Genomic DNA, 15,749 nt, shown 5'->3' on the forward strand with positions numbered 1-15,749 from the left:
CTATTTTCTAAATTCTGATTCACTTTATAAGGAGTAAATAGCAATCTCAAAAAGACCACCTACAGGATTTGAAAAATCTTTTTTGATAACTCCTCTTAATTTATTGAACTATTTTCTTTCATTATTTAAACCTGAATTATTATAATAATATGTCACATTTTCAGCTCAACTCAGTTTAAAAAAGCCCTAACTTAATGTTTTTATCAAAAATATCAATGAAAAATGGACCTATATTAGATAACTTTATTTGAATAAAAAAATTAATTTTGAATGAGAAATAAAATGTGTTGCCTCTTTTTATTAAAAATTCAATCAAAACTTTTTTTATATCTAAAATTTTATGGATTTTATTAAGCTGTTCCTCCTCCTGTAAAGTAACAAAAAATCGAGTTATGCCTTTTTATATTAAGCCATCGATATGTATATTAAATTAATAAATGGTTCTCAGCTGTTTTTAAACTTTTCAATTAAAGTGATAAAACTGTTAAAAAATACGGCTTTTTGTGTAAATCTAAAAGTGGAAATATCTAATAAACTAAAATATTTACTATATTTGTGCTCAAGGAGTCCTTTTTAGCAAGGAGTCCTTTAGCACTGATAAATTAATTAAGAGACTTATGCAATGACTAGAGAAATAAATCAAAGCCATAGAAATAAATTAATTTAGACGGATATAGAGATTTAACTAAATATTGCTCATACCACCCGTAGTTCATATGAGCACATAAATTGCAATTATGGATTTCGGGTGGTATGAGCAATATTTTGTTAAATATTAAATTCTGGATTTCTCAAATTTTGTAATAAAGCTAGATAAACAGGATGTTGTTTGTAACATTTGTTACGAGTTGTATTTCATCTGACCAGATGTCAAATAAATACAAAATTAGAAATAATAATATCAAACATTTATTTTAAGCAGTAACAAATTTCTTATAAAACCATCCAAAGATGAAAATGTTGAATACATTTTGTTGTTATTTTCCAATGACTTCTTAGGCTTCCCTCGTATAATAATAGTGGTAGCAGTGTTGCTGTTTGTTTAGATTGTATACAAACTAGTGGTAACGTTATAAATAAGTTGGTATGCACACATTAAGCCATGTATTCCATGTTGAGCTTGACACCCACTACAACTATTCAACTTGCACTTACGCTCTCTTACACTCATAAAAATATTTGCATTTATTTGTGCAAATATATGTATGTATACATGTAAGTATGTATATTAATGAGAATATGTATAAGTAATAAGCAAACTGCAAACTGCAGTTTATTAAGAATAAATTATTAACACTCGATGACGCATAAACCAGTAAAATAAAGAAACTGGATAAAAAAAAGTACCGAGCAGAGTCTACTATATATTTACAATATATATTATTTGTATAAGCAACAAGTCGTTTCTATGCAAAACTGGCAAGGGTCTCATAAATAACTTTCGTTAGTAACAAACGAACAGAACAAGACGACACGACAGATCAGCAAAAAACCAAAAAACAAGAATGTATAGTCGGTCAATCCAAATCATACAGTACCCTACATTGAGTAATTGTGTTAAAGTTTTGTTGGGTATCAACATTTTAAGTGCATTATTCTCTTTAAAGTAATTATAGGTGTACATTTGTATGGACTTCTTATAAATCAGGTTTTTGTGACCGATTTTGTGATTTCGAGTAGTCATTTATGTGGGAGCTAGGTGAAATAATGGACCAACAAAAAACCAAAAAAAACCAAGTGCTAAATTTTAACGAAATATCTTCCAAATTGCGACCAGTATTTTTCGTCAAAGATTGCATCATTAAATCGAGAAAGCGATCCTGAGTTCATCGCTCATTCACATAATGTGGATGTTAAACTAATATTTCGGCCGTTACTAACATCAACGCAATACACCCTCCTTGCTATGGTGGTGTAGGGTATAACAAACAAACATTCACACATTCTTATGTCATGTGTTATTGTTTGAGTATTTACAGTATTTGTTATTTCTGTTTTTGTTGTTCTAAAATGTATTTACAATAAAAGCATTGCCGCCAGAATGGTCTATACGATATAAACAATCAAAGAAACAAGAGCATGAAGAGAAAGAGCACAAAAACCACAAACAATTCAAAATTATTCTAACAAGTAATTCAGCACTATGTACTCACTCGCAATGCAATTTAGAAAAACAACAAAAACCGAAACAATAACAAAATGTTCTCTTAGTTCAGTTAAGTTAAGAAAACTACAGCAAATAACAAAAAAAAACTAGCTTAGATAACAATCAACAACATGTTTAAGCGGACATTTTTGTGTATGTATTGTGTGTTTTTGTTCATGTCTTGTATCATACTTCAAGATTGTAGTTAAGCTTAGTTGTTATTACTAACTTTATTGTTGTTTTTGTTGTTGTTTTTAACAAACAAAAAATTATTATCTGTTTGTTTCTTTGTTTTAGCACGCGCCGTTAGTGCAACTAATTTGCCGGAAAAGCGTAAATTTGTTTTGTCATAACCTTTTTCTGCTCTTTTTTTTTGTTTGTCAAGATTATTAAACAATTTGAATTTTATTAAAAAAATACAACCAGTTTTAATTGTTTAATTGTCGTTAAAGTGAAAATAGTGTAGCATTGTGTTGGTTATGATTGTCAGAAAAAGTTCTTAGTTGGAAAACAAAAGAGTTGAGACACAAACGTTAAATTTTTATAATAAAATTTAATAAATGTTTATTTTTACAATGATTTAATATTTTACCTCGATTAAAATTAAATTATAATTTGATTAAACAGTTGCATTTTATGTAATTGTTATTTAAATTTATTTATTTTTACCCTGGAATTCAGTTTTTCATTAACAAAACTATAAAATGTTAAATCTTTTCAAAGATCTGAAAAATTTCTTTTATTGAAGTATAAAATAGCATTGTTAAACTAACATATTTCAATCTACTCGCAATTAATTTTGTATTATAACAAAGGATCAAAAGACAAATTTTGTATGGACATTTTCGGGTTAATATGGGTTAAGGATTGTTAGTAGTTTTTATAAACCGGTTAACCAAAAAACTTGTTTTTCATCGAAATCTCGGATTTTTGAGAACCGCTTAATTTAAAATAATGATTTTCGATTAACCGGTTTATCTGGTTTTTTATCAATCGGTTAACCAATCAATAAATTTTTGTGAAATTTTTGGATTTTAGGTCCTAAACATTTCTACAACATTCCCTCGATCATCAGCAACATAAAATTTTTGACCCGGAAACTGTGAGAAACTGTCCATACGTTCGTGTCATGATCCATTATGCAGCTGCTATATTTTTTTACCCTTCGCAATGAGTGGCGAAGTTAAGTATGTCATTCCGTTTGTAATTTCTACATTTTTCATTTGCGACCCCACAAAGTTTATATACTCTGGATCGTTATGGATCGCGAAGTCGATTTATCCATGTCCGTCTGTCCATCTGTAAGTTGAAATCAACTTTTCGTAGCACCTAAAAAACTTAAATACATGATTACGTACATCAATATATCGGGAATTCTCGGTTGCTATTTAAAATCGGCCCACAAATGGCTGAGATATAAGGAAAAACCGGGAAAACTTAGATTTTTACCTATTTATACCCTACACCACCATAGTGGGGAGGGTATAATGCATTTATGCAGATGTTTGTAACGCCCAAAATTATTAAAAGCAAAGTATATTTATACAAGTACATGCAAGTGATCAGCTGTTTATTTCTATGTTTGTCAACAGTTTTTGACAATCTCACCAATTTTTACACAAACAAAATGAATGTCGTTTTTTATTGTTGATTTGTTATAGGGTTTCATGTACTTGTATAAATATACTTGGGTCTAAAGTATACCGATCGACTTAGAATCACTTTCGGAGTCGATTAAACGATGTCCGTCCGTCCGTCCGTCTGGCTGGCAGGCTGTCCATGTCAACATTGTGCGCAGAGTACAGGTCGCAATTTTGAAGATATTACAATCAAATTTAGTACATATTATTTTTTCGGCCCATGGACCAAGCCTATTGAAACTGGATGAGATCGGTGTATTATTTCACCTAGCCCCCATACAAATGTCCTCTCGAAATTGGACTTTATCGGTCATAAATCTTTAATTTATATATGTATCTACACAAATTTCGCTCCAAATAAGTTTTATATATACAGAATTTATGTCACCTAATTTTGTTACGATCGGTCCATAATTAGTCATAGCTCCCATATAGCCCCGCTTCCGAAAATCACTTTAACGTGCATAAATCGCTTACAAATGTTGGTATACACACAAAATTCAACATAGTTAACTTTAATATAGACATAAATCACACGACATAATTTCATGGTGATCGGTCCATAATTGGTCATAGCTCCCATATAGCCCCGCTTCCGAAAATCACTTTAACGTGCATAAATCGCTTACAAATGTTGGTATACACACAAAATTCAACATAGTTAACTTTAATATAGACATAAATCACACGACATAATTTCATGGTGATCGGTCCATAATTGGTCATAACTCCCATATAAGGCCCACTTTCGAAAATCACTCAAAAATATAAATTATTGAAATTTTAAAACAAAAATGTTTTTGCTCTTTTATTTAGTGTAGGGTATTGACCGACCATACTTTCTTACTTGTTTTGATCTATATCTGGATTACTCTCTTACTTGTTTGTATAAAATTTGACTTCAATTTCCCTGCTCTGTCTTTGGCCTCTAAATTTTTAGCAAAGTTAATGTCGCTTTTTTCTTGTCACTCATTAAACATAATAACTTGCATGCTTTACAAAGGAAACTGACAAAAAAAAATCAAATAATACTTGGGTTAAAAGTTTTAAGGAAAATTGTGTATTAAGGTTTTTTCGATCTTAGTCCTTAATTTAAAATAAATAATTCACTGATGAACTAATTCTTAAGCAATTATTCTAAATATATCAAAAAGAAATAATTTGTCTAGTAATGATTTCGTTCAATGAATATGACAACTAATAACTAAAAATATTGAATATAACTCTAAACTTGAAGAGCACTATCTACATGCATGTACTTTACAATTGTTTGTTGAATTAAATAATGCAGTTTTTCCTATTCATATTGAGTTGTAATTAATCAAAATAATTTATATATATTAAAAGTATTTATCCCACTAGAACGTATGACATATTCAACGATATCGTTCTATCATTATTTTATTATTAACAAGGGAAGCTGTAAATAAATCTTATTTCCAAACATGACTACCAATGATTGATGCATTTTTTTAATGTACACAACGTTTTAATTAATGTATTGCAACAATGCACGTTTCAAATTCAAGCCAAATATAGATGGTCCATACAACATGACCGTATTGTCATCAAACCGTCCACTTTGACCACTTATAACTTTCCTACTTGTCTTTCTTATGTTTTTCTGTTTGTGTTTTTTCCATTTCATGTATTTTTATAGAAAACCTTAATTTTTTCATTTTATTTTTTGTGTAGTTGAAGTTCGTGTTTTATGTCTTTTGTTTAACATTACTGTAAATCAATGAACACAATTAAACCGACACATAAAAGTAAGACAATTGAAACACGTTTCGTTTAAAACACAAAATACATAACTACTTACTGAAATGAATAACTGCTCGAGAGCGATACAAAGAAATTCATACACATGTCAACTTTGACAAATTTCAAATCAATCACAATCACGTCTGTAGGTAAGTATAAATAACAGCGATTCATGAATAATATTGTTGGAATAAAAAACAATGCCATAATGGAGCTGAAAAAGTGACATACGGAACAAATTCCAGTAAAAGGAATTTAAATGAAATTAAATAACAAAACATTAAATTATTTCAATAGGTTTTTGTGGAATTACAGTGGGAGTTAAAAATTGAAAATACTAAGCATGAGAAATCAAAGAGAAATTTTCAAATAACTGAGATTTACATTTTTTTTTCGTAATTATAAGATATAATTAATGATAATAACATGGAAATAAAAGCAGTAGCCTAGATTAAGGAATTAAAATTAACTGCTGAAGATTTTGGCCTTTGTTTTGGTTCAACTCTTTTTAAATTCTTTTCTTTAAATTGCATAACTGTTCCATCATATGGTAAATTATTTCCTAATACTTTTTTCATTGTGTACAGAAGTTAATTTTTAAGCTTGTTAGATTTTAATTTTTTTTTGTGTATTTGAAAAATCTTTACGTGAAAGTCCATTGATCACTTGACATTCCAATGGAATTGCTGCTGCTACGCTGCTTGTTGGTATAAATCTTTTGATATATTGAGTTTTTTTTTTGTTTGTTCTGGTGTTGTTTATCTTAAATGCAATTAAAATTTGCCACTATTATGTATTTGCGGCTGTTTTCCAATTCATCGTAAAGATCAAAAGCAACAACATGACCTTAACCGCTAAAATAAAAAAAACAAACAACCGTTAGAGATAAAATTTAGGAAATTTATTTTATTACCATAAATTATTGCTACCAACAAACTAAATAATAGGCAACAAAGAAAACAGCGAAAAAGCTAAGAAAATACAACAACAATGACAATGTTCAAGAAATAAAAATTAAACCAAAAACTGTTAAAGTCAAAAGCTTGAAAATCTCGTCTTTTATCACGGCAAAATGTTGAACAAAAACGACAAACTGAAGTGAAAATTGGAGAAAGGTGATTTTAATCGACTTTATGAAACACTACAGTAAAATTGTGTTATTGATTCCAAGACAGTTTTCCAATACTAGCCTGAAAATGTTATCTACAGCATTAAATATTGAAAAAATTACAGAACGTATGTGACTTTTTAAATTAAATATATGTCCTGTGTTTTCTGAATATGGTTTTGGACACCTAAAATACGGCTTGACCGATTTTAATGAAATTTTCAGGGAATCTTCAGAATAGCCTAACGGGTAACAATGTAAAGACAGATTTTTGATTTTCGGACTGTTGTACATTGAACCTTTTAGGCTAGTTATTTTTAGTTAAAATATTATCTGTAGCAGCTAAGAATACTAACACTTTCTAATGATCTTCAATAAATATATATCTTGGAAGTCTTTCTGCACCTCCCTAATATATCTCAATGTTATTGTACGCAGATAGTTGCACAATTTTCTCATCAGGTGAAAAATTTTTCCAATTTTTAAGGAAGCGTTAATTGAAGCGTCAAAATTTACGATGCTCCTTTTCATCTTCTAAGCCATGTAAATATGGACGCTATTGAATATCTCGGTTCATGGAGCAAAATCCTAACATTTTAGGGATAGCTTTCGACAGCATATTTTATTTTTCCTCGTACGCCAACTTGATCAACCAAAAAGTGAGAAACCAAAACAAGGTCCACTTCTTGGATATGCTGCTCTAATATGGACCTCATTCCTCAATGACACCCAATGGTGGTAGTTTAAAAACGCCACAGATCAATGCACTCCGAATTGCAACCGGATGTATCTAGATGACGAAGATGATTTTCACAAGGAGACCAGGATGCTGTCGGTCTGACAATATAATGTGATGATGCCTTACAGTTTGCAAACTAAGTTATCGCAGACATTTATTTCTGACGCAGGATCTCCTTCCACTACATATCCGGATAGACTTACAGAACGTCTGCCGATCCAAAGTAGAACGAGTGTCTAAATCAGCGATAGACAGACTCACACCACTACAGTTTTTAGATATTGTAGTTGTATGAGTTGAATATTATTCTCTGGCAAAAACAAAATATCTGAAATAATGAATGTTTTAATGCATAAAAGCATAAAACAACCTTCTTCTATAAATGCTCATGCGAGACTGACTGGTTTTGATTGTTTTTATACAATATGTGCTTGCATGCATGTGAAAACAAAAACAAGAGAGCTCATTTGAGAGCTCACTGCTTATCGCTGGTCTAAATCGACTGCTCAGAAAACATTTCATCTGCAAACACTGATCAAACAGCCCGTGCGAACTTGAATAGTGAGAAGCTACTTCACCGGTAAATAATATAAGCATTGTAAAACCCTGCCCAGTCTTCCTCAACGATAAGTAGATTGCTGGACAAGTACAAACGTAATGATACTGTGCATTTGCGAAAATGTCGAATTTTGTGAATGTGTTCATTCGATTTAATGTGCGCTAGATGGTTTGTGCTGTTCAGAGGTTGTGATCGCCCAGGCCAGCTAAAAAGTATGAAGACCAAGAATTGGAGGTATTATTTCATGAAGATTGTTGTCAAACTCAATAATCATTGGGAGCTACTCAAGCAGAAATTTCGTTTTCTAGCATCAGGACTCATCCAAAAGCAGAGAAATTGGTTACCATAGAAATTGAAGCCGAAAGACTTTGCAAGTCCGAAATAATGCTTGATCGCTATAAAAGAAAATCATTTTAGCACCGAGTCATTACTTACGATGAAAAATGGATCCATTACGTATATGAAGCCCGGTCAACTAGCCGAATCGACACCAAAGCCAAATATCCGTAGAACTAAGGTAATGCTCTTTATTTGGTGGGACCAAAAGGGTGCTATCTCACTAGAATCTGACCAGACCATCTAAGGGAACCTATAACAAATGCAACTAATTCTTTTGAAGCAATCATTGATCAAATATACGTCCAAACATGAAACCACAACACAATTCAACATGACAACGCTGATGTAACCCCTGCAAAAACTATTTAGAATGAATTGGTTCTCTGGAAAATGCTTCACTTTGGAACATAGTATACGAAATTGTGTTGATTCGTTCTTGTCCTCAAAATATGAGCAGTTCTTTTGGCTCAAAATCCATATGTTGCCATAAAGATGGGAAAAGTTCATAGCAAACAATGGCCATAACTTTCAATACATTTATATTGTACAAATGTTTCAAAATAAATGCTAAACATTTGAGGGTTTCTAAATTGATATTTTTCAAAGTAGACATTTTCATTAAAAACATTAAGAACTTTAAATGAACTTAAAGTTGGCAAACTTTAGTTTTTGGAAAAATTCGTAAAAATTTTATTTTTAGTTAATTAATCATTGTACTTTTTTGGTTAGTAGAGTATTGCAGCACTTTTGAAGTGTTTCCAGTAGCATCACCGCATTCCAGCCCATTGTGAAATTTATCCCGTTTTCTTTTGTATATTTCTATCTGTACAATTACAACAATTTTCCCTGATCTCTGAGGTACTTGTTCAGATGAATATGTTCTAGCCTGAAAAGTAGAATAGTGTCTTTAAAGGAGAACTTCGCTAATTGCAAAATTCATGCACCGTGTAGTTAATAAATGGTCACCACTGTCATATATACCAATAAGTATAGACCTGCTCAATACTCGTTTTTTGTGACACTAAGGTTATCCTGTCAGTCAAGCTTAGTACCGTGTATTGATCTTTATTGATTTAATGAATAAAGATAAGAAAAAAAAACAATAATTTTCGGGGTTTCTGCTGAGCTACAATAAAACACACCTGGTGTAGGGTACAAATATCGTGTGTAGCTAAATATTAGCGCAAAACAATTTGAATGTTGTGCATTGCTTCGAGCTATTATTTCATTTTTAAATACCTACTCCACTGCAAATAAAGCAAGTACTACCAGCAACCACCACCACACAACAGCTGACAATACTTGATGCTGGTACTTTGCGAATGTACATACAACAAAAACCTTTAACAATTTAAAGACACAAATACCGCAAAGAAGTTGGTATGAAAACATACCCAATATCCTGCTGTACAGTTTTCAGATTTTCAGCGCTTTGACTGGGGTTTATAAATAAATAAACCTTGGTACACATGGCGGTGATTTAATTGCTTTAGGAAAGTTTTTCTTAAAGTTTCCTCATTTTTGTGTTCATTTTAACAACCTCTAATAATTGACAAACCATAAATCAATACATATGGATGGTTTAAGAAGATTCCTTAAAGTAAATAAATTGCCTTTTATTTACACAACACAACAATGAAAGAGTCTATTGTTAAGCAGAGCCATTTATTTCAAGTTTACAACTTAAATCTTTTGTTTTCTCTACTCGTACCTAAATATTTTATTTTAAATACTCTGCAAGTAAAACTAATACAATATATGTTTTTTTGTCTTTACAGATTCCTTCGATTTATAACATTCCTGCTTAAAGGTAAGATTCACAATATATGCTTGTTGTGATTTGTATTTCTTTTAATTTTTTTTTAATAAATCATAAACAATATTTGTCTTTAATGTTTTGTGTTGGTGTCTAGTGAAAGTAAATTTTTGAAATATTTTTCTAGACAACAGAAACATTATGTTTTCTTTATTTCATATAAATAGTTTTAAGTTTTTTATTTCTATGCTCAAATGTCTCTTTGTCAAATAACCACCACCCACATTTAAATTTGTTTGATGTGTAATTATTCACATACCATGTAGATTCATATACAGCAATAGTTTTATTTTAACCTGATTTTTTTATAATTTTGTTAAACAACAAGAAGCTCAACCACAAGACAAGTGCCAAGACTACTTGTTTTGTTTCTACTTGGGCCATAATTACAATATTTGTGTTACAAATATTCTATCAAGTACAATTTATTCTTTGGAAATGTTATTAAGGTCAAGTTATTATTATTATTATTTTCTAAGTCTTACTATGGAAATATGAGATGTCTGTATGTTTTATGATGATTTAATTCGTTTTACAGTTTGTAGTTTTTGAGATTTTTTCGTGTGTTTGTTTGCATGTAATTAAGAGAAAGTTTGTTTTATTTATGTTCAAATTATGAATATGAAGATCACAATTAATGTTAAATTGTGAAAATTATTAAGTGTCTTTAAGTTTGTCTTTATTATGTTGTAATTTGGAATAATTTAATGACATGATTTTACTGATATTATAAGTTTAAATAGCTATTGACGAGAAGTATTTTTAAATTGCTGGCAAATTTTAAAACAATTTATTTTAAATGATTACAATTGTTGCCTGCAATTTATTATTGAAAACCAAAATTCATAAGGCAGAGAAAAACTCTGGAAAAACTTAGTTGTTTCTTTTTTTCAAAAAGCATTAAAACAGAACAGAGATTTGTTCACCTTTTTTATGGAGTAATAGAAGAAGTAATAGACCCAATCCACCTTGTGAATTCTCACTCACTCACGACCATCTAAAAAAATAAAAACGTATTATTTATTTCCCACTTAGTGCGTTCTCTTCAACAAGCTCCGTGTGAGCTTCATCTCATGGATCTGGTAAATTATTTAAGAAAATTCAAAACGTACCATTAGAAAGAAAATATATCATTAGGCCGCACTATTTTGCAGAAGGAAAAGGTATAATAAATGTAAACAATATCCTTTAAGCAAGGACATAAAATGTTTTTATTTTAATAGTTGACCATAATTGATACCGTAAAATATTCATTATAAAAATCGTACCTTTGTAATCAAAAATCTTCAGATATATTTTTAGTCATATTTTTGTAAAATTATTCTTATATAAATCGTAGGATGTACCTAGTATATCCTTTAAGAAAGCAGACCATAAAATGTTCCTTAACCTTTATGTCAACGGCAACATACCTGGGTATGTTCAGCATTTCTAAAATGCTGTAGCTCTGAATTAGATAATCGGATCGACTGAAATTTCATGCTGTCCTAGCCAAAACTGTTTTCTGCAATTGTACCAAGTTTGGTTAGGATAAGATCACCCGTTTTGAAGATAAAGCCCATTTACAAAGTTACATCCTTACGTTAACAGCATACATACCTGGGTATCTATAGTAAAACTCATGCAAATATAATGATAAAATTGAAAAGTTAGTATTTTTGATAACAGCGGACCCAAATATATCCCGATTTTGTCGATATTAAGTAAATTTTTTTTATCCCAATAGTATGAATTAATTTTCATGAAAATAAAATTCGAAAATTAATTAACGCCTATAGAGTGGAATAGATTTTAAAAATAATTTGGTCTTTATGTTCCATTCAGAGGGTACTATATTTCCAAAAAAAATAATAAGTTCTTTTGAAACATTGTTGTCCAAAATATTGAACAAAATAAGGGTATATCGTACGTGACATAAAACGGAAATCATTTTGAAGTACATGTAGAAATAGGCGAAAATTTTCGAATCAGTAAATTATATATTTTTGCTTTATAATCAGTTATATTTAAATAAAAATTAATAAAATTTAATATCGTACGTGACATATCGTACGTGACAGATTTTTCTCTTATAATAAAACAATATATATTCTCTAAATATATGCATACAGAAACTAAAGAAATTACCAGAAAATAAACATTCGGTTTCAGTTATTTTATAATAGCAAATAAACAATTAGAGTCAAATTCATTTCATACTACATATATGTTAATTGGGAGCTTAGTTTAAACCGCAATTTTAGCCTAAAACATGCCAATTAAATTAAAAAAATTAAATATAGTCAGTTTAAACTATTATTTTTGCCAATACAATGATGTAATAAGCTAAATACTTACACATAGTAATATTTTAGTGTTTTCTCCTATTCAAATCATCTTCAAAAAAAGTTTCAAGGGTTTTTTGGATTTTCAGTCGTAGTGGTCATTCTCGTGGAATTACCCATATCTATGCATGTTTTTGTAGATCTTTTTAAGGACTATTTAAATATCGGATAATAAAAGTATTTTTGGCGATTTTTAAAAAAAAATGTGAGGCGTTTGGTTTTGCTACTGTGGTTTATTTACAACTTTGGTATCTCTGGTGATCCCAACTGAAATTTTCCGTGGAATATTTTAAAACATAAATGTCCTTTTTGAAAGGACTTTTTTGTTTTTATCGAAATAAGGCCGAACAACCCCAATTTCGACCCCGAAAAACCCCAATTTCGAAAAAATTTAGTGCTTACTCTCTAAAATTCTCCCTTTATATTTTGATAAATACATTTCTATAAACCTTAGACAAAATTATGAAATTCGTGTCAATTTTTTCGTGGAGCTCCCATATAAACTTACGTTTTGCAAAAGCAGCATTAAGTCGAGAGTTTGCAATTATTTGCAAACAAATTATACATGGCATTAAACCTTAGTCTCTCACGAACAACTATATGTAGGATGCACCTTTATCGATTGTTATCCACGGGAGTTCTATATGAAAAATATGACCCAGCTAAAACATCAAAATAAGTGCTAAATACATACAAACATTTAAAAAATATCGTTACAACTGTTACAAATACACACTTCGAATACTAGAATCCATATTTAAAGATTTATTTAATTGAAAGTATATATTGGAAAACAACGTTTGATTTAATAAAAATTATATTGATTCACAATTGATAAAACGAAATAGAATAAATTTACATATTATCAGCATTTAATACATAATTATGGATCGTCACTTTCATTATTTGTATCTAATTTTTTTTCCAATATTTTGGAAATTGAACGCCATAAAAAATGTTTAAAAATATGATGTTGAAAATCGACTTTTTGCCGCAAAATTTAGAATATTCAATATTTGGTAATGGACTTGCCGCGGATGATAGCATCATATTTCGGGAAGAAAATTTTATAGGGGCTAGAAAAAATCATGGAGTGTTAAAAATAAAAAGTGTTCAATTTTATGGTATTATCTGCAATATATGTATGTATTTACATAACAAAAATAATAACAAAAAATATGTGAAAATTATAAATTTTTTTTTTGAGGTTGTCTCACATTTAGGTTAATAAATTCGGTTATACTGTACCAATTTTGATGATTTTCAATACGGCTTAGGACAAAAATAAACATTTTTTTAATCCTGCACAGTGATAACAGATTCGTGATAGCAACCGAATTTGTTGCCAATCGAATGATTTGGTTGCACACATAGAATTTTTCGGTTCTGTCAACAAAAAGTCAGTTGACAAAGAAGAATTTTGGTTAAAGCAACCAAACTTTTGTTACCCCTTTTAAAATTTTGTAGCCACAACTGTAAAGTTCGGTCACTAAGGTAGAATCATTCGATTGGCAACAAATTCGGTTGCTATCACGAATCTGTTTTCTCTGTGTGATAATGTTTGTTTGTTCATTGTAGACGTGAGAGTGTTTTATATAGACAGCAAGACAAATGGACATTGCTCACTCGACCTGAAACTTCATAAGGATCAAGAGGTTATAGATGAACATTTCTCAAGGTTCACATGGAATTACAAACTTTTATATAACCTCATTCACCACTTTTGGTGGTGGAGGGTTTACAAATAATTCTCTCATATACATGCAACATTTAGTTGCTAGTATTAAAACATTTATATTATTAAATATCCAATTAAATTTTTAAATTCCTTTGAAAAATAAATTTAATGAGCATTTAAAACTTATAGACATATCTCCTACAATGTAGATGACATGACATTAAATTAATAATGAATAACAATAGAAATAAAAAAGACACCCATAGTAAAAACTAAAGATTTATGCAACAAACTTTGTGGAATTCACTAGTCAATTCTGTGTAACAAAATGTTGCATAATAATCTTGTACACAAACATACATATATACTCTATACATGCACATACATTTGAAATTATTAAAATTCTTGATAATTTGTTAAAAATAATTTGTATAGTACAGACAAACATAAATGTTTATAGTGATTAGATTTGAAGCACAACATGATAATTTTCCGCTAGAGTTGTGGAAAAAATTATTTTGGACTTGCAAACACAGAACAAAAAACTACCCAGGCTTGACAAACGTAACTGCCAACAATATTTAAATGACATTAAACCCAAAACCAAATAACAAAACTAACAAACTAACTGAATCTGGCTACAAGTATGTATATTCAACTTAAGAACTATAATTTTAATGATCATCAATCACTGTTCTGTGGCAAACATGCAAATGCTCTAATAACAAACCAAAACAAAAAATAAAAAAAATAAAACCAAAAGCAGCAGCAAATTGTCGCAATAGTTATAGAGTTTGTGAAACCACATTCTTATTCTTATTATGTTTTTGGTGGAAAAATTTCACATATGAAAAATCATGGTCTATACCCACATATGGATCATGTGCAGCAAAACAGCAGCAGCTATAGCTGCAGCACACACAATCACGCCAAGAACTAATGATGTAATAATGCGGTATGTATGTACGTATGTTTGCATGCAGATACTTTATATTGCTGCAAAGAACAAACGTGAAAGAAAAAAGTTTTTGTTTGCAAATAAATGAAAAGCATTCTTAGCCGTCTGTCTCATGAATACAACACAAAAAAATATACAAAATAATAAAAACTTTAGCCAATTTTTTATGCAGTTTGTTTTTTTATTTCTTGTTGTAAATAGTATGTTGCATAAATAACGGTAGATTTATGGTATAAGTGCCATAAAAACTAAAACCTGGTAATAGTGATGATGATGGTGGTGGTGGTGGTGTAAGTCGTAAAGGCCGTAGTGGTAGTGAAGCTGACATTAGTGTTAGTCTGCTTGCAACAATTGGCAAATTGAAAATTACTACGTTTTGCAAGCTAAACTTTACTTGGAAAAAGTACCAGGCAACATTGAGAAACATAAAGAAAGATGCAACAAAAGGCGGAAGCCAACTACGTTTAGCATACATGCCACATTATACACATACTCACACCGGCGACAAACACGTGTACATATGTAATGCTGCTAAAAGAACATTTAGTTAAAATTACTATATATTTATCAGGCAGCTTGTGTGCTTTGTTATTTTTAGTTGTTGTTTCTTCTTTTATATACATAAATGTTGCTATTACTGCTGCCATCACTGTAACTGTTTAGTTTAATGATAATGAT

At 30.1% G+C, this 15,749-nt stretch overlaps 1 long non-coding RNA gene across 1 annotated transcript in view; it reads left to right on the forward strand.

The window, feature by feature from the left end:
- LOC135959759 (uncharacterized) overlaps window positions 1-15,749 on the forward strand; it is a 115,486-nt gene that overhangs the window by 26,642 nt on the left and 73,095 nt on the right. The window contains exon 2 of the long non-coding RNA XR_010576556.1: window positions 10,074-10,105. This is a non-coding gene — a long non-coding RNA (uncharacterized LOC135959759). The remainder of the gene's footprint in view (window positions 1-10,073; window positions 10,106-15,749) is intronic.

Source organism: Calliphora vicina, chromosome 5 (assembly GCF_958450345.1).
Source record: "Calliphora vicina chromosome 5, idCalVici1.1, whole genome shotgun sequence".
NCBI lineage: Eukaryota > Metazoa > Arthropoda > Insecta > Diptera > Calliphoridae > Calliphora > Calliphora vicina.